The following is a 20,596-nucleotide window of genomic DNA, read 5'->3' as shown; positions in this document are numbered from 1 at the left end:
ATATATATATATATTCCACAACAATGGTTTTATGATGACCATAAATTGTGGCACAGATTAGGAATATTCTTATCTGTACTTTATTGCCAACATGTTAAAAACAATGAACAGATGCTTATCGACATGTTCCCCTTCCTCAAAAAAAAATATATTTATATGCACATGACACTTGTTAAGGTTTTATAGGCTGAAGAAAACACCTCTACATAAACACCCATATGTGCAAAGAAGCGGCAGTATTTACATTGTTGGATATGCGCATTTATCTTTTGGAGAAGTATGCACATTTTTCACAACATTTCTTAACGTTTTGGTAGCAGGCAGAAGCTCCTGTATGTATGCACCTATACGTACATAGAAGCAGCAATTATGACATTGTCTTAAATGCCCGCCGGTTGTGCTACCAGGCCTGATTAGAGCGGAGCTGGTGTGGTGCAAGTGTGTGATGTGATGTGAATTAAAATTACCTCTGAGAATCCTTGCCTGTGAACTTTTATTAGCGGCGGCTCAGGATATGATTAAAAATGATGTGTGGTGCAACTAAAAATTAATTTATTATCTATTAGTTGTCTATGTGCTAGGTCTACATGTTTCAGCCCGCCATGAATGTTAAAGGGGCTTTCCTCAGGACCGTGAAAGTGGTGAGTGTCAAAGTGTGCAGTGCCACGTGGTAAGTGAAAAAGAGTACCTACACATGCGCTAAGGTGTGTGGACTACGTGTCTACATACATACGGACACCCTGAAAAAAAGACACTATGGTCGAGTTTAGGCAGCTGATTGGGGCTCAGGAGATGTTCGCTCCTATGTCCGACTTTGATCTCAGAGAGTAACCAACCTTCAAACCTGGTACGGTCTCCCGTCGTCCCGGCTGGTGTTCAATGTACAAGGACCCATGTATTATGACAACTTCATCTCTATGCGGTGAGAAGCATCGTTTTTGATGTCCATGAATACTGTTGTGAATATAGTTGTCATGTGGGGAAGAGCCAGCTCTTCACTAATCTTCTGAAGATGAGATGGGTGTCAATGAATCTTCTGTATGTGGGTAGTGAATTCCACAGTTTGTCTGCTTGAACAGAGACAGATTTTCCACCCATGTTTTTTTTCTTGTCTTGTATGTGGGAAGGTTGAGGCGGGGAGCCCTGCACAAGCTTAGGCATATCACAATATGAATGCATTACTTCAGCACAAACCATATTTGCAGATCCACTGAGGGTAATGTGCTGCTGAAACCCACCAGTATGGTTTAATTAGTCAAGGTTGTATTACAAATTCCATTCATAAATACAAAGTTACACCTCCCTGTCAGTGTGCAAATATTGAGGTGATGCTCATCAATTTTCCCTTTTCTTACAGGAAATGTTGTTAGATTTGTGAAGTGTGTGGAATGTTGGTTCGTGATTTGACAGTTTTTAAGAAGTGTGCTAGACTAAATTTACATTAATGGGACTTCCTACTGGACTTATATAAAGTCCTTAATTTGAGCAGGTGGTTGCAGGTAGTGCCCGTCAGCCCTGAATTTTGGGAAATGGCACTCATATTTCCTTATCTGATTTCGACTCCGAATACAAGAGAGAAACACACTAAAGGGAAAAGAAGTAAGAATACGGAAAAGCCATGTCAAAGGAAGAAAGCAAGCATGAAAAAGAACCAGTAAGAGTGGGATAAAAGGGGAAATAATGTTTGGTGGTGGATGAAAGAGGCATGAGGTGGAATCAAGGCTTGATATTTTGGTACCCCGTCATTTAAGAGCGCTTACCGCAAGCTTCCGGTCACCGGTACTTCTACCTTTACAAAATAGGCACTGCATATATAAGATCAATTTTTCTAAGATGATTGCAGCACTTTAATTGGATTTCATAGCCATATCCTAGGCTAATGTCATGAGTGTTGCCTTTAACCAGACCTCCCTTTGAATCAAGAGCAGTAAGCGTGCAGGGACTTGTAGGCTCTTGATGGCTGTTCGCAATAATGTGCTTCTGGCAGACTAAGTCATTTTACATTAGGTATCCACCAAGTTTTGCATTCTGAAAAGCATTTGTGGCTTACCACAGCATGGAACATTTTCTTTCATGTATATTTTACGTATTTTTATGCAGCTTTAAAGTCTGAAACTTGTATTGAATAGGAACCACTTTTTTTTAAATTAAACTACATTACAATAAAATCTACATTTGTAGGCCTATGTTGAAAATGGAAAAATGCTGAACTAGTTGCCCCAGAATCTCAGAATGCAACTCGTTTTTGGGTAAAAAGGCCAAACTAGATGAAGAAGGTCCGCATGACATTGGCTAGTCGACAAGTTTGTACTCACGCTCAGACACCTAAATTTTTTCATAGTCAACACACATTTAGAAACAAACACATAAATAGAAAATTTATTTTAAAAAAATGAGAAAAAAATCAAAGATGTTAAGGTTATATTTATTGATAACAGTATTTCGAATGTCATTTGTAACAATTGCTTTAACCTAAAATAATGTGAAACAAGCATTTACAATGCAATGGTTTCGCCTTTGGAAAAGTTAGAGCTATTGGCATTGTAAATAACAAAATTTGTATTTATGTGTTGGTTTTGAAAACAGATAAATAAATGGCATTGTCATTTACATTGCCATTAGCCTCTGCAGTCACTCAGCAGTCCCTAACACTCCATAGCACTCCCTAGTCACTCTGCACTCCCTAGCACTCCCTAGTCACTCTGCACTCCCTAGTCACTCTGCACTCCCTAGTCACTCTGCAGTCACTCTGCACTCCCTAGTCACTCTGCAGTCACTCTGCACTCCCTAGTCACTCTGCAGTCACTCTGCACTCCCTAGCACTCTGCAGTCACTCTGCACTCCCTAGCATTCTGCAGTCACTCTGCATTCCCTAGAACTCTGCAGTCACTCTGCACTCCCTAGCACACCCTAGCACTCTGCACTCCCTAGTCACTCTGCACTCCCTAGCTCTCCCTAGCACTCCCTAGTCACTCTGCACTCCCTAGCACTGCTTAGTCACTCTCACTTCCTAGCACTCATTATTTGCATATTGTGTGCTTCAATATAAAAGATGGTTCCCACTCCTGGCAAAATGTTGTACCGGGCATATTGATTGGAATTCTTAGCGTATTGATGGTTCCCACCTTTGGTATTGGTGGCCATGGCATACAGGTGGAAATGCTTTGCATAATGTGAGAATCAATTTCATGATGGCAACGGCTGGCAAATGCCACCTCTGACATATTGATGTCAATTTTTGAAATATTGGTTTCCACCACTGAATGATATTGCTCAACCTAGTATAGTGGTGGCCAAGGTATAACCGTGGCAATTACTTGCTTCTTGTTGTTGGCACACATGGCATCAGGATTCCCACCCTTGGTCTAATGTTGATCCAAGTATGATGATTCTTGGCATATTGTAGACCTCCATGGCATGAGATAGTGATACATGGCATTCATGTGTGGCAGTGATGGCTGTGAGTATGTGATGAAAATGACAAATTGAAGTTTGATTGTCAAATGTGTATTTACGAAAAATGAAAAGATATTTGTGGCAAAACAGGTTTTATTTTATTTTATTTTTTCTTAATAAGCTTTTGTCATTTTGTTTGCTCTTTTCAAAAAGAAAATGTGTATTTGATAGCAACATATGGCTATTTTCAAAAATTGATCAGCTGATGTTTGGGGATAACATGTCTGTTAGCCAGCTAGTTGAGTAAGAATCAGTAACACTCTGTATTGCTTGGGCCAGGGAGACACCCAATTTGGATCCCGCACCCTCCAACTCAGCTGAGTCACTGACAATACTGAATATCTCTAATTTGGATTCATCACACAGGTTGTGTTTATTCAAAACATTATTATCGAAAATCAGCTCTTAGCAAACAATACAATATCTGTACAAGATTTAAACCAAAAAAAATAATATTGCATCTTAAATCCTATACCAAACACAACACTGCAGTATTTACACCTAAAGCGCCTCTACAGGAACAGAAAGTCACTAGCTCCCTCTCATTGCTGTATGCCTAAGTCTGTTTACAGCATTCTAGCCCAGCTGTGTGCAGCGCCCACGTGCACAGCTGTATCGTGTCACGGGATGCACTCCTGTCTCAGGTCCATAGGCCTTTTCTACCACAGCTGCACCTCTCCTCCCACACAGGGCCCGCCTTTTAAAACAACACACTGGTTGCATGCATCACTTTGTGGATGTTTGCACTGCCTGCACAACTGCATGGATTGGTTCCTGCACCTCTACTTCCTCGCAGGGCCTCAATTTAAAACGAAACACTGTTTGCATCACTTTATGGCGGCTTGCATTACCTGCACAACTGCATGCAGTGATTCCTGCATCTCTCCTGCCTCGAAGGACTGCCTTCTGAAAACAATGCCTTGGTTGCATCACTTTGTGGCGGCTTGCACTGCCTGCACAACTGCATGGATTAGTTCCTGCAGAATACCCCCCTTACTTTTCTTTCATGCGCACGTGCATCCCGCCCTGCACCCAGATGGTGCTGTTTGTATGTAGGGTGGAGACGTGTCCTGCAGAGAGGACACTGAGGCAGGAAGTGTTCCTGTAGGGAAAGAAGTCCTGGGGGAGGCATGCTGGGGAGGGGAGGCATGCATGCTGGGGAGGGGAGGCATGCATGCTGGGGAGGGGAGGCATGCATGCTGGGGACGGGAGGCATGCATGCTGGGGACGGGAGGCATGCATGCTGGGGACGGGAGGCATGCATGCTGGGGAGAGGGGGCATGCATGCTGGGGAGAGGGGGCATGCTGGGGAGAGGGGGCATGCTGGGGAGAGGGGGCATGCTGGGGAGGGGCGCCGTACAGGGGAGAAGGGGCATGCTGGGGAGGGGGGGCATGCTGGGGAGGGGGGGCGTACAGGGGAGAAGGGGAAATACAGCGTCTGAATGTGTGCATGGATAGGGGGGAAGTGTGTCCTGAGGGAGAGGAGGCAGAGGGAGTGTAAGAGACAAGGGGCGACACAGTGTCTGGGTGCGTGCATGGATAGCGAGGTGTGCCCCGAGGGGGTGTAAGGGAGGGGGTGTCACACCACCTGAATGTTTACATTCATGGGAAGCAGTACCTGGAGGGAGAGGGGAAAGAAGGGGTGATGTGCTGTCTGAATGCGTGCGTGATGTGGGGGGTGGGGTACCCGTAGGGGCTGGGGAGATGAAAGGAGGAGGGCGAGGGCAGAGCTGCGGACAATGTGTGTGCGTCGACAGTGTGCCCCCCCAAAAGAATGTGCACCTAGCACATAGGCGTGTTGTGCGAGTACTGGGGGGAGGGGGGTGGGGTAGGACTGCGCAGGAAGTTCTCCACCGTCATAGTACTTGGGGTCAGAGGGGGGCTTTATTAGGATGTAGTAAGGGGCTGTGACGACAGAATGTGAAGGATGCACGTGCACTAACACTAACGGCACTGTGCTACCTGCGCAGACACGAAGATCGGGGGGGGGGGGAGACGGGACGTAGTCAACGAAAGGGCTGCACTGGCGGCGAATGGAAGGTGCACAGGACTGCGTAAAGTTTTGCCGGGCCAGGCTCCGCAGACAGGGTACAGAGGACAGACAGTGTGCGGGGGGGGGGGGGCTGCTGTGGGTGTGCTCAGGAGGGTGCTGCTGAGTCTGTGCAGACCGTGCATTGAAGTGCTGTGTCTGTCTCTGCAGACAGGGCTCGGGAGGGTGCAGTGTCTGTGCACGGGAGGGGGCTGTCTGTCTACAAGACGTGTACTGGGGTGCTGTGTCTCTGCAGACCTGAAAGGTTTTAGTTCTGAAATGGTGAGACTCTGGGAGTCCCATGTCGAGTCTCTGTGAAGTTACATCAAAGGAAGTTAAGGGAAATACGGTTGCAGAGTTCAGATACAAATTTTTTCATCCTGAGGGTGAGGGGAAATATTGGGAGCCCGATAAGGACCCATCTCAGCACCTTCTTTATGGAACTGTCCGAGCTGCGCGAGACCCGGCCCACTTAAAGCCCTGATTGTACCCTCTGAGGATTTAAAATCTTCAAATCAGAAAGGGACATTTGCTCACTGCATTCTGGAAGTACCTCGCTTAGATTATGTCTTAAAATGAATAGCTCAGTCTCTCACGAGTTTGATAGAAGCAGACAAAGTACGTAAATGATATGGCATAGAGATCCACCCCACAAGGGCAGCCAGCAGTGGTCAACTGAAAGTAGTGGAAACAGGAAATGGGAAATATCTCTCGATCGTAAATGATAGACACAGATGCAAATCTGCGAAGTAGGAATACGCAAAATCGGAGCATCTGAATGTTGAACGTTGTACCAAATACGTAATGGTTGCACCATAGCAATTATGAGTGCACAATTGATATGAGGTACCTACTCTCACTTCTATTTTACAGACAACCTTAGACCTCATTTTGAAACAATCTGGGAAATCACAGTCAATAAAAGAAATACTCTTCAGCTAACTACTATAAAAACCTGCAATCCCCGTTTTAAGGTTCAATACAAATAATTTAATAATTGATATGTTTTTTTAACATGCTCAGTTATATATGGTCATTATCGAATAACAAATAAAAAAAATGAACCCTCAGACGGGGGGGGGGAGGGGGGGGGGATTTTGTTTTACATCTCATCTTCAATAGCGCTATTAAAGGACAGTTTTTTTTACTTCACAACATTGTTTACACGTACATTTCCAACCGATTTGGCCATAAAAGATCTGTTCATAGAAGCTGTATCTATGATAACAGGAAGTTGAGACATACGTGCTTGCATTCATAAAGCACGTAGAATGTTAATAAGAGACAAAATTCTCTTCACCAATTAATCGTGCACAAAATAGAAACTGATTCCAAAACTAATAAATAAACACACACCAAAAACGAAAGGAAACCGGTGAGGCCCTGTTGTGTGTCTAGATCTTCAGATGCTTCAAAGGCTGGGATGAGCCAAGTGCCACTGTCAGGCGCCAAACAGGATCCTCGTTAAATACAGAAGTAAAATGCTCAGCTCCTGTGGCCACAGAGAATCCCAGATTCTTCATGGTATTATGGTATTATGGGAGGGGCACCAAAAGGACCTGAAAGGTCCTGAATAATCTGGGGACACTACCCTTTTAGTAATACAACAATTTTCATTCTTGAGGTCAATGTTGCTTAACTGGTAGCCGGCACCCGTTTCACTTACAAATATTGACCGCAATTAACGAGGAGGGGTGTTGGTCAGCAAGGAGAGTCTGGTTACATAGTCTTGGAGCAGTAAAACTGTTCAATGCCCTCAGCTACAGCATGGTATGATGAGAAGTAAACCGTTGAAAAGGACAATGATGCTGGTGGCGAATTATAAAGGCGGAGGACTCACGGGAAAGGGGGGGCGGAGGGACAAGGGGGGGGAGGGAGGGACAAGGGGGGGAGGGGGGAGGGACAAGGGGGGGGGGAGGGAGGGACAAGGGGGGGGGAGGAGGGAGGGACAGGGGGGGGGAGGGAGGGACAAGGGGGGGGAGGGGAGAAGAGGGAAGGATGGTAGCACAAGCAAGCACAACCAGCTACACTCAAGGTTGCTCAGTGGTGAGGCGTAAAGGTTTTCTAACAACCACTCAGAGCTGAGACACAATATTGTTAGCCAGGCTGCAGCTCAGGCCGGTGCCATCTTCTTCAACGTTGATAGACTTCACAATGCAATTATCAATGACCATAGAGAACCTCTTGCATCGCTGGTTTCCAAAGAGAGGCACAAGCTTTGTATCCAGAAGCAGACCTGCTGCCTTTGGGAAGGCCCAAGTGGGATCAGCCAGCATCCGCACCTTGCCTTCAGAATGATGTGCCTTGCCCCATTCAGTCATCACGAAGACGTCATTGACAGAGATGCAGGCGATGACGGCAATGCCCTTCCCCTTCAACTCTTCAGCTTTCTCCACGTAACCAGGGAGGTGGGTCTTGGAGCAGCCACGGGTGAAAGCTCCAGGCACGCCAAAGAGGATTCCCTTTTTGCCCTTGAAAAATTCTGCCACGCTGACTTTGTTGCCCGGCTCGCCCTCGTAGACCTCTACATCAGGCAACGAATCTCCAACCTGCAACTGCGCAGACATGGTTCTGGATGCTACGAAGCTTCTGCTGACTGCTCTGACCGCTCTCAGACACGTACATTTCCAACCGATTTGGCCATAAAAGATCTGTTCATAGAAGCTGTATCTATGATAACAGGAAGTTGAGACATACGTGCTTGCATTCATAAAGCACGTAGAATGTTAATAAGAGACAACATTCTCTTCACCAATTAATCGTGCACAAAATAGAAACTGATTCCAAAACTAATAAATAAACACACACCAAAAACGAAAGGAAACCGGTGAGGCAATATCAGCAAAGTGTGCCTCAGCAAAGCGCACCTCGGCAGCCCTGTCACACAACCGGCTCAGAGATCTCCTCAGCGAAGCTTGCGTACACCCTTCGCCCCACAGCTTTTGTTATGCGATGATGATTCTGACCTCACATAAGGCGATCTATGACCGATGTCGGCACATCTGAAGGAAAGCCCGACCGTAGATCGGCGAGGTAGCCGGAGATTTGTTCCTGTGGCCCACTTGCAGGCCGCCTCCCTTTGCCGAATACTCTCGCGAGTTGCGAGAAAGCTGGAAGGCCTTGTGAGGTAGACTGCCGCCTCCCAGGTCCCCTCGACCGCTTACCGGGCCGCTGGTGCCTGCACCCCCGCCGCCGGATGCCGCAGCCTGTCCCTCTCTTGTGTTCTGCGGCCTCTACAACAAAAGTATCTCCTCCGTCTTTCCAGCGGCCGCCATCTTCCTCCGACCGCTGCCACTGAGCGCGAGGGGGGCACTCTGGGATATGTGGTCCCAACCAGAAAGACGGAGTGGTTCCGGCGTCTGAGGGCTAGACTGTGCTCTCGTTGAAAACCCCGGGAAGCTAAAAGAATCTACGTGCCCCAGGGGCACCGATGACACACTAATTCCAAATAAGAATTAGAATGCTAACATTCAGCTCCAATGACGGAACAAAAGTGATCGCCAGGTTGCTTGAATAGAACTAGTGGAATAAGAAGTACTTATCGCTAAATAGGTAGTAAATTGTCAAAATATGAGTTTCTCTAATTCAGTGCCTTAGCAATGCGTATTATAACATGGTTTGACAAATTTGAGAAGAAATCGTGAATTAACAGGGCGATGTGAGCCAAGCCAGAGAGTGCCAAGGGTCTGGTTTGGCTCTAAGAATCCGTGCACGAGTTGAATATAGCTGGCAAGAAAATCTAGTAAGAAACATCATGTAACAAGTCAGGTCCCGGGCCGGCAGCCAATCACAGCGCGGCCCGGGGAATGACGTCACGGGGGTGTCCCGGGCCGGCAGCCAATCGCAGCGCGGCCTGGGACAAAGGGGCGGGGCTTAAAAAAAGCACCAGAAACGCCCCCGAATCGCGTTTTCGTGAGAAAGCGCGATTGACAGCCTCTGCCTCCCAATAGCTAGCCTCCATTTATGGAGCTAGCCAATTGGAAACAGAGGCTGTCCTAACCTCACTACTAAAATCAAAAGATTTCGACTGGGAGGGGCTTCGCCCCTCGCCAAAAGTCGAAACCTAAAAAACATGACGTTTTGAAGATTGTTGAATTACCATAATACGATGCTAGTTCAACTTTTATAATTCTTAAGAAAGTAAATCAATCATTGTGCACCGCTGTATTTCCTGAGATCTGGAAGAACGCTACAGTAACTCCTTTATTAAAAAAGGCAGGTACCGACGTCCAGGGAACTACCGTCCTATATCACAACTGCCCTATCTGTCTAAAGTAATGGAGAGATTAGTGAACAGACAGCTGATGCAGTATCTTGAACCCAATTAACTTCTGGATATTTCCCAGGCAGGCTTCAGAACTAATAACAGTACTGAGACGACACTCCTAGCTGTATTGGACAACATCAGATGTGTGGCAGATCAGGGAAAAGCTGTTGCACTGATATTATTGGACCTGTCCGCAGTGTTCGATACTGTTTCACACAATCTTTTGTTAAAACACCATTCACCAAGGACATACACTCCAAAGCTCTACAATGGCTCCACTCATTTCTGACCAACTGAACGCAAATGATACAGCTGGGTACTTTCTTTTCCACTCCATCTTCCATTAAATATGGTGTACCACAGGGTGCATCGCTGAGCCCCACTATTTTTAATGTCTGTTACTACATCCGCTGTCAACTTTAGGACTTGTATGCAGACAGCCGCGGAGTGGATGATCCAAAACTCCCTAAAGTTGAACGGCGACAAAACAGAGATCCTGGTCTTTGGCAAAGACCAGGACATCTGGTCTAGTGAGTGGTGGCCTCCATCTCTGGGAACCTGCCCCTCTCCTTCCCAATCGGCCAGAAATCTCGGCGTTATATTTGACACATCGCTGTCCATGACTCTCCAGGTCAACAGAACGGTGGCCACTTGCTGGGGGGTCATCAAGATCCTTAAAAGAATCGTGCACTATCTCTCTCCCCAAGCACGTAAGCAGACGGTTGTTGCATTAGTGGGCTCCAGGTTGGACTACTGCAATGCACTGTATGCAGATTCCAACAAGGGCCTTATCCAGCGCCTTCAGGTCGTGCAGAACGAGGCTGCGAGATTTGTCCTGGCTTTACCCAATGCATCCTCTGCTACAATGGCCAGGAAGAGCCTGCACTGGCTTCCCATCCAACAGAGGATCTCATTTAAGATCCTGTGTCTGGCCTATAGAGCTCTTTCAGCTGGCCCTTTGGACCCTTTGGGCTCTCTTCTAATTCGCCATGTTCCCAGTAGGACCCTCAGATCTTCGGAGATGAATCTGCTTGTAGTTCCCCACGCAAGGAAGGTCAGATGGGGCAGCAGAGCATTTTCCATCATTGCCCCTCGGTTGTGGAATGCCCTCCCATTGGAGATTAAGGCCCAACCATCTCTGTCCCTCTTTAAAAAAGCGCTCAAAACTTGGTACTTTATCAAGGCCTACCAGTAAGAGAGTAAATTTGCTCCAGCTAGCTTCTTTTTGGTTAGGCGCCTTGACGCCCATTGGGCTTAGTAGCGCTATACAAATCAGATTTCATTTCATTTCATGTTTATATGTCCTCTTTGGCAGAGATATGTGGAAAGTGGGACATCAGTATATGTTCCTATGCAGATGATACCCAGCTGATGGTTGCCTTAGATGGACAAGATGACACTAGGACCAGACTTATCAGCTGCCTTACGGAAATGACAGCCTGGATGTCGGACCATTGTCTGAAATTAAATGCAGACAAGTCAGAAATGTTATTGTTTGGGGGTGCTCATCAAGTTTGGAACACAACTTGGTGGCCTTCTACCTTGGGTAAGCCTCCGGCTCCTAAACAGGTGGCAACAAATCAGGGAATTCTTGTGGATAGCGCTCTCACCATGCAGAATCATGCGGGAAAAGCTTTGCTATCCTAAAAATGCTAAAGATTACATTCCAGTGGATTCCGCTGGAGTGTACAAAGACCCTGGTTCAGGCACTGCTTATTAGCAGGCTGGATACGGGAATACTCTTTTTGTTTTTATGGCAGACTACCTGTTTTCCCGACTCCAGCTAGTCCAGAAGGCAGCGGCTAAAGCGGTATGTAATATGAACAAGTATAGCTCAGCCTCAGAATGTATGAATACCCTACACTGGCTCCCCATGAGACAGAAGGCCATGTTTAAATTATTGTGGCATGCACATAAGGTCCTGCATCAGGCCGGACCGAAAATTCTCCAAGGCAGAGTCAAGTTCTATCTTTCCAATCGGAATTTGCAATCATGCCATCTGGCATTGAAAAGTCTAGATTAGGGGTCCGCTCTTTTTCTTATTTGGTGGCAAAATCTTAGAAAGAAAATTCAATCTGAACTTCGACTTATCAATTGCCACTCGCAATTCAGGAAAAAGCTGAAAACACAGCTATTTCCCAAAACCTGCTAAGTTATAGATTCACCCTTACTACTGTATTTTTCACCTGTAAAGGGCCGTCCGTTAGCGCTGTGAAATCCATTCGGATGAATGTCGCGCTTTATAAATAAATATAAATAAAAATAAAGTAAGATGTTGTTGTAATCTGGTGGCATTATGATGCCAAGCCAGAGCTCTGAAGTGCCTGAGAGGCAGCACCTTGGCATGTGGGGAATAAGTAAATGCAGAAATAGAACCATGTAAAATACTTTTATCTGCATCCATTCCCTTTGCATACACTGATGGCATATCTGTGATTTGACTCAAAACCATTCACCAGGCGCATAGCTACAATTTGTGCAGCAGGTGCAGTGGCACCAGGGCCAAGACCCCTGAGGGGTGACTTGAACTCTGATAATGACTGTAATTTACTGCTTCAACAGCAGTCAAAGTGACCACTTTCCCATGCTTGTACCAGGGCCCACGGCATCCTTGCTCTTCTACTGCTACTCACCAACAGGGCCCACTTTGTGCATTATTTTACGTATTTGTTAGACCTGGCATCTTTGGTGTGTTTTTCTCCTGTCTTTTTGTTTCTGATCTACTGTCTTTTGGCTGTGTGCTGCATTTCATTTTTGCTGGTTGTAGGACTCTGGGCACTTTACCACTGCTGACCTGTGCTAAAGTGCAAGTGTTCCTTGTGTAAATTGTATCTGTAATTGGTCATCCATGATTGGCATATTTGATCTACTAGTAAGTCCCTAGTAAAGTGCACTATGTCTGTGCCCATGGCCTGTGATTTAAATGCGACTAGTGGGCCTGCAACACTGATTGTGCCCGATACATGAGTATCCCTGCCTCACCTCTGCCACTGCAGTGCCTATGTGTGCAGTTTTAAAATGCCATGCCAACCTGGTACGTTCACCTACATGCCAGGCCCAAACCTTTCCTTTTACTACATATACGTCACCCCTAAATTGGGCCCAAGTTAGCCCCATGGGCAGGGTGCTGTGATTTTGAAAGGTAGGACATGTACTGGTGTGTTTTATATGTCCTGAGAGTGAAACACTGTTAATTTCATTTTTCAGTATTGGAAGGATTATCTCTCCCATAGGTTACCATAGAAGCTGCCTTGTAACCTCTTACAAGTTAACTTCAAATTGGGATCAGATAGAGAATTGGAGTTTGGGGTCCCTCAACTCACAATTTAAAAATACATATTTCAGTGAAGTTGGTTTTTAAATTGTGTGTTTAAAAATGCCAATTTTAGAAAGAAGGCATTTTCTTGCTTTGCCATTCTGCGCCTCTGTCTGCCTGTGTCATCCGCGTCTGAGTGAGGGTGACAGTTGGGCTGTTGTGCTTTGTAGGGAGGGAGGATCTTACTGCATGGTTTCGCCCACTTTTTACCTGGTGTTTTGCTGGATTTAGACTTGTCTGACTGGGATCCTGCTAATCAGACCCCAATCTATCTGCTTTCTCCCTAAAATAGATGCATGCACTTTGGTACACTCCAGATTGGATACTCGGGTACCCTTAAAAGTCTCTACGATATGGTACCCATGTACCAAGGGCATAGGTACCCCAGAGGCCTCCCATGGGCTGAAGCATGTATTATGCCAACCATGAGAGGCCATGCAAAATGGAACTACAGGTTTGCTACTGCAACCTGTGTAAGCTGGTGCTTGCACCACTTACTTTAGAAATAGGTTCACTATATCTATAGGTTACTACACTTAAATCTTACAAGTTACCCCTATAGCAGGCCTTATCAATCCTGAAGGCAGGGTGCTGGATTTTAAGTGAGAGGGTGTTCCTGCATGAGCAGAGTCTCTCTGCAGCCTTCGGAGACCATTTTACCAGGCTGTCTGTGACTCTGCCGGACATATAGGTAGAGGTGCATTATAACCTTGTGTTAATTGTTATATCGAAAACAGCTGCATAGAAACGTATTGTGTATGGTATCAAACACCTTGGAATCATACCACCACACCAGAAACCAGTGTGGTAGGTATGATTCCTCCCTTCTGAGGCGAGCTTCGTGGGGTCACTGGTCAATCCGGTGCCAGACCTCTCAACCTGGACAGCACACAATGGATGCTGCCGACCAGAGACGAATGTCTGCCCTCCTACTGCTGAGCCAAGCTTGAGCAGAGGAAGGCAGCACAACAGGCATCCTGTCACAGGGAGGTATGAGCACCTCCCAGGCAGGATTTAATGTATTGGGGCTGGGTGGGTGTACTCTGAGTGCCTGAAAGTCTGAACCTGGGGCACATTTGGTGTCCCTGTGCATAGTCCAGCTCAAACCAATTCTGGGAGCCATTGGCTCCTGCTCTGGCACAAAACTGGATAAAGGACATGGGAGTAACCTCCCCTCTGTCCTGCCCCTCCCCTAGGAGGGTCCCCTGAATTTGTCCAACCCTCTCCCGTGGGTACAAAAGGGTTTACCTGACTGTAGCTCTTTAGACTTTACGAAGACAAGATTCTACAAGAAGAAACAGCTGACCTTCAACCGCTGGACTTTGATTGGCCCCGACTTCGTCCCCCTCTCCTCCCAAAGCTTTTTCTGTGCCCTTGCTCCATACAGGCTCTGTGCAGGCCCTGTGGTGCACTAACGACAACTGAATAATCAGCCTTGGGGGGAAGGAGTCACTCCTCTGCATTCACAGGCACCTCAATGCAACTAACCAGTCTGTTGCTCCTGAGCTCCTACAGACTCCAAACATTTCAGCAACACAGGAGGTGGGTTGCAAAGGTGCCTGAGGTTGATCTGCCCTCTCAGCAAGTTTGAGGCCAGTATCCCTCATGGGGACTGCATAACCCGAGCCCCTGTGCAGAATCTTGTTGAAGTCTTTGAGGCTTGGCTTCACACGCATTGTAGATCAATCTCTGAGATGTTGAAGTCAGACTCAGTGGCGTTGGCAAAGCCGGGCCTGCGATATCATCATGGTCGATGCCTCGTGTTCTTCTTGAGCGGTAACCACTACTTTGGTTGAGGCAGCGCTCAGCATCGGTGCTGAAGTGCTGTTGTTCGCAGGCCAAGGGCGGCAATGTGAGACGGGGTGATGCGTCATGCTCTTCATGTGTGGTGCCCAAGCCACGATGCAAGCAGAAGTGTCGGAGATGAAGTCGGTGTCATCAGCGCTATTGTAAGTACACCAGGGGCTGCAATATAATTGAGGCGGTACGTCATGCTCTTCACGAGCAGGGCTCTCGGCTTTGATGCAGGCATCAGCGTCAATGATGACGTGAAGTGATGTTGTTGGTGAGGCCAGGGCTCCGATGTTGTTGCGGTTAATGCATTACATTCTCGGCAAGCAGGGACCATGGCTTTGGTTCAGGCAGTGAAGTCGATGATTGGGTGGAATGGCTACAGGAGGGTGGAGATGGCTTTGTTTGAGGATAGGACACATCCCTATTCAGGTATCAGTGACAACTTCTCCCACCACTCTAGCTCAGTAAGATCTGTCAACCTGGTGATGGGCCATCAGGATTATGCAGGGCACACCTCAGGTCCCTTTGTGTGACCATCTAGAGTGAATGCATGTAAGAAGTTGGCCTGGTATTTGATGTCCACTAATTAAAGTGGGCACCTTGCACCAGCCCAAACACCCCTTATGGTATATGAGGTCAAAGATAACCTTTAGAAAGCTATCCTAGTGGTAGATGTGGATGCAGCATTCATGCTTAATCTTGAAGGAATGTAAAGCAGCTTGATTTACCAGAATATCACCTCCTGAATTAATCAGATGAAAGGAGAACCACACAGTAGTTATATAAAAATATGTTTTATTAATATAACATTCTCAAGTATCCTCTACACGAGGATAGAACACTAAGCACACAATACGAGATCAACAGAACAGTTGTAAGTAGCACAATACACAGTGTGCTCCAGTGGGGGACTAAACCATATACGAATATAGTGGTGGTGTGGTAACAAAATCACGGGCTCCGTACTATTCTTTTTCGGAAGTCGCTGTTGCAATTTGACTGTTTAATGACCCTTCAAGGAGGACTTTGAGGAAACCCTTTGGAACTTAAGAGGTTGAGAGCCACCCCACCCATTGATACTGTAGTTCCTGAGTTACTTATCCCAGAGGAGCCAGGTGCATTGGTCTGGAGTGATGTCGGAAACCGCTGTCGTTCTAAATGGAGGGCTGTGAAGAAGTACTGCTGCAGTGAAAGTGAAAAGGGTCCAGTGGAATCCAAGCCTGGATTCTAGAAGGGAGGAACCTTATAGCAGAGGGGACAGAGTCTGGGTCACTTCAGAGTGACCAGGGGCAGGATAGATGAATGCCCACCAAGGTTGGGTGCTTCAGGTGCGAAAAAGGGATGCTTAACTCTGCAGCCACGAGGACCAGGAAATGTCGACGATGACTAGGAGTCAGATGTGAGCTTTACCATGAAGGATATCGAGTGCTGAGAGGTCGGTGTCCGGCTGGAGCACCAACGAGCCTTGGCAAAAGCAACCCACTCAGAAAGGTCAAGCAGGTTATGGTGTGGACCAGTAAGGTCCAGGGGACTCACCACGTAATGGGGAGTCAGAGTACATCTGGAGCAACCAGAAAAGCCCAATAGAAATCAAGATGACCCTCAGGAGGACCCACATCCCGAATGACCAGGAGTCGTGAGTGGACCTCAAGCAAGATTGCAAGGTACCAGCCCACAGAGCATTCGGTGTGAGGAGGCCAGAGTTCTTTGGTGAAAATACTGCTCAGGGTCAGGACTACACGAAGTCCAATGCACAAGGCCAGGAATTGCCAACAAGCATATGCAACTGCAAATTTCATTGCAAGGTCCCCAAGGCCTCTTCATTTCTAAAAGTACTGTTTTGTGGGTCTTCCCGATGCCGCACCACGACTTCAAGGAACTGTATTTTTAGTTTATTCTTGCAAAATTCATATGTTTACTTGTGTATTTTGGATTTTTATCATTTTGGTCTTGTTTTATTCAGATAAATATTGGCTATTTTACTACACTAGTGTAGACTCCGTTTGTAGTGTTTTTACTGTGCTTCTGTGTGTGTATGTGTATGAACAAAATGTTTTTCACTTTGCCTCTGAGATAAACCTGACTTCTCGTGCCAAACTACCAAGGGGGTAGCTGTGTAACTTACTAACCCTGACCAGCGTGAAGGTCCCTACTTGGACAAGGTGCATTCTGACTACCAACTAGAAACTAAAGAACACTGTGTGCGCCCCACCATCGTAGGAGGCACACTCCCTTTTTTCTTCCTTCTCTCCTTTCCGCCTTTCACCTATTTTATATGGGTGGATTCTCTTTGTTTATAAACTATAACTGGGGAGATTGAATCCACCCCTGGTGTCTGTATAAACGCATTTCCTCCCCACTCCCTCTTTTGATATTTATGGAGCTCACTGAAGTAGTCAGAAGGCTGCTATCTGGCAAAACAAAAACATTCAAATCACAACCATGCTCTTAAGAATATTATTCGTTTAATTTTTGAAAAGTAGCACTGGGAGAACACATTCTGTTGAATGCATCTATGCATTAGGCGCTTTATACGAAGAATCTTTGGAACAGATGCACACTACATTTAAACGCAATCTGAGGTTTTCCGCTAGTGACCCACAAATGCGGAGTCACATAGATGGGGCCAATCCCAGACTCTACTGTCCCCATTGGTTTTTCCACTTCCGCCACTCGAGCTTCTCTGTAGCCCATTTCCCAGGGCTCGCCTGCCAGGAGCAGTGAGGGAGCCACAGCGCTGCCAGGAATCTAATTACCATCTGAAAGGGCCTAACCCGCCCCACATTAATGTATAAATCTTTCCGACCCTTGGCTCTCTCAGGGGAAATCTTCGGACACGGGATACTGGGGCAGCCCACTGCCTTGTGGGATGTTTGTCTCCCTGCACTGTGCCTCTGTATAGCACATTCACACACCAGAGCCACTATACTCGATTTTGGGAATATGTTGTGTTATGGTATGGTATGGTGTGGTGTGGTGTGGCGTGGTATGGTGTGGTATGGTATCAGCATTAGTATAGCAGCAGTTCTTTATTCATATGTGTGCTCTTTTGTAACTGTTTTGGGATTTGCATCTTTCTGATGTGTTTAGTTGTCTGTTGTCTTGGTTAATATACATTTCAGCAATTCAGAGTTGTGTTGGTTGCATGTGGTATGATCTGTCTATTATGTAATGAGTGGGTGTTTGTTTGGTGTGTCTTGGGTTGATGTGACAGCCCTAGCCAGCTATTCCCCAAACTGAGCCTATATCCATGCATGTGGAATATTATATCCAGTAAGGCCTACTTATAGCCGGTCTGTCTTGTTGGTGTGAAGCTTGGCCAGACAACAAGAACAGTACAGCTGTTTAGAAGGCGTGATTTTTTTTTGATTCCAAGACAATGTGCATGTGCATGTGTCTGTGTGAGGTTTGCTAGTCTGTTGTGATTGCTTCTTTTGCTCTCAGTGATGGCATCAATGTATAACCATTGTGAAAGCTGGTTGCTAAAAGTATGTCAAAATGTGGTATTTCTAGGTGTGGTAGTGACTAATGAAGGATGCAGAAAAAATATAAACCCGAAACTGCAGATCTTACTGAGGAATGAGGTCTGATCCACTGTACCTTTTCGTGAGCGAGAAGCATGTTGTCTAGGGTGTTGCCAAACAGTAACTCTGTAGCATCTGGTAGATACTGTGCAACCAGTACCAACTTTACAACTGTACTCTGTTATGTATGTTACCATTAAATGTCCTGTCACTTGGATGTATGTGATTGGTGTCATGGTCGAGGTCCCAGTATCTGAGGAATGCTTCACTATTCCGTGTGAGCGTAGCACACCACCTGTATTTTCGTTTTCCAGTCTGGTGTATCTTGGCAGACGCTTCTAAGCACCACCCTCTTCTCTGCCAATGCTGCCAAATGCACTGTGTGGCCAGTATATCACATGGACTGCAATCTAAATCTCAAATGTTTCATAGTTATTGTAACAATTTATTTGTACTCTATTTTACCTATTCTGAAAATGGACCTGTTTGCCCAAGCTTAAGACATCATCTCATAGCACTCTGTTCTCAAATGCCATCCTATGTAAGTGCTTTACTGATCATCTAGGATAATTGTGCCGTTGGATGAGGTGAGACCCACCGGCACTCAGTTATAGGAACTGACACTTATTTTTCTACAATAGAACTTGATCCACAAGAAGAAAAACAAATTTGGGGAAAGAAGAAGGAAGAAAAAACGAACAGTGACAAAGGGAGAAACCAGGGATGAAAAGAACCTGCATGAGTGACCATTCTTTCCTCATGCATCCCTCCTTTAACTCATCCCAAAACGAATTGTACTAATATGATCTCCCTAATCCATTCCTGGAGATTCTTCCCTCCTCCATCTCTCCGTATACTCATCTCAAACCTCATCTTACTACAATGTTCTCATTTTAAACACTTTCTAGACCCTTCCCACTTTTATCCCCCATTATCCTTTTCAATCCAGCTAACAGACTCACATGCCCACTGCTCAAAAAAACAAAATATCACTATACTAATCCACCACTAATCGTTTTTGGGTTCTGGAGTAGCGTGCTACTCACCAAAAAGCGCTTTGACACCTCATCAGGGGTAGTAAGTGCTATATAAAAGCAATTATAATACAATTCAATACATAAAGGGGCTGGGAGAGTCTGGTGGTGAATTAAAACGGCATGAGAGGGACACAAGACCATGCAGCATTGGCATTTAGCACCCTGACCTTAGATAGCACTGGCAAAGGTTTCTGAAGAAAACTTGGGCGCCACACTTAGGGGCTCATTACGATGGCGTAACAATCACCACCACCGGGCGTCATTGTGGGCCCCCCTTGCGTCTGGGTGAGGTGGGGTGCCTGGCATGCGATTTTAACATCGGGGCGGATGCTGCTTTCAGCAGCACCCACTGCAATGATAAATTATGGAATGCGACCGCCATGGTGGCGGTCGCATCCTAATTTGCGGTGCAGGACTGCCACATGTCTCGCGGCCAGTCCCAAAACCATGGGAATGGCGGGTGGACTCAGGTCCTCCCACCATCCTATTGAGCCCCTATTTCTTTACAAATTAACCACTGGTCTATATTTTGTGAGGGACACTTAACATTACAACATAAGACACTGATAGAAGTATGTGCTCACTGTAGGTGCTCAACCTCAGCTTGAAGCATAAAACTGGCATCCTTAAATTAGGACGTATATCAGCACAAGATAGATCTACGTAGCACAATTATGCACTCTGCCTAGCATTGAAATGATCATTACATATATCTACATGTGTAGCGCATCTAACCGTTATGAAGAGTTACCTTGACTTTGAGGTATCTACTACATTTTGATTATTTTGGCATTAAGAACAGTGCACGTTCGTGAAAAACAAAAAAAATTGTTTTGTTTATATTGAGAACCTTGTTATGCGGTAAACAACCTTTACGACGCAACTTTTACAATGCAAACCATTACAACGCATTGCGCTGGGGGCGCTCTAGGATAGGGAATAGGTTTAATTTACTATCCAACACCTTCCCACTATCCACGGGGACTGGAGTTGGAATAGTAAACTAAACTATTCACTATCCAGCACCCCAAAGCACTATGCGTTGTAAAGGCATGCGTTGTAAAAACCGCGTTGTAAAGGCATGCGTGGTAAAAGCATGTGTTGTAACGTCATACATCCTTGTTATGCAATCAAAGGTTTGAAATATGAATTTTGACCCACTGAATATACTTA

The 20,596-nt window shown here is 46.0% G+C and overlaps 1 protein-coding gene and 1 pseudogene across 1 annotated transcript in view; both read right to left on the bottom strand.

The window, feature by feature from the left end:
• Positions 1-20,596, bottom strand: part of LOC147748151 (uncharacterized) — a 648,568-nt gene that overhangs the window by 389,983 nt on the left and 237,989 nt on the right. The gene's annotated exons all lie outside the window — the stretch shown is intronic.
• On the bottom strand, positions 7,470-8,094 carry LOC147748152 (peroxiredoxin-5, mitochondrial pseudogene; annotated as a pseudogene).

This window comes from Lissotriton vulgaris, chromosome 1_1 (genome assembly GCF_964263255.1).
Source record: "Lissotriton vulgaris chromosome 1_1, aLisVul1.2, whole genome shotgun sequence".
In the NCBI taxonomy this organism is placed as follows: Eukaryota; Metazoa; Chordata; class Amphibia; order Caudata; family Salamandridae; genus Lissotriton; species Lissotriton vulgaris.
The sequence above is the reverse complement of the archived record's forward strand: the minus strand, read 5'-3'. Positions and strand labels throughout refer to the sequence as shown.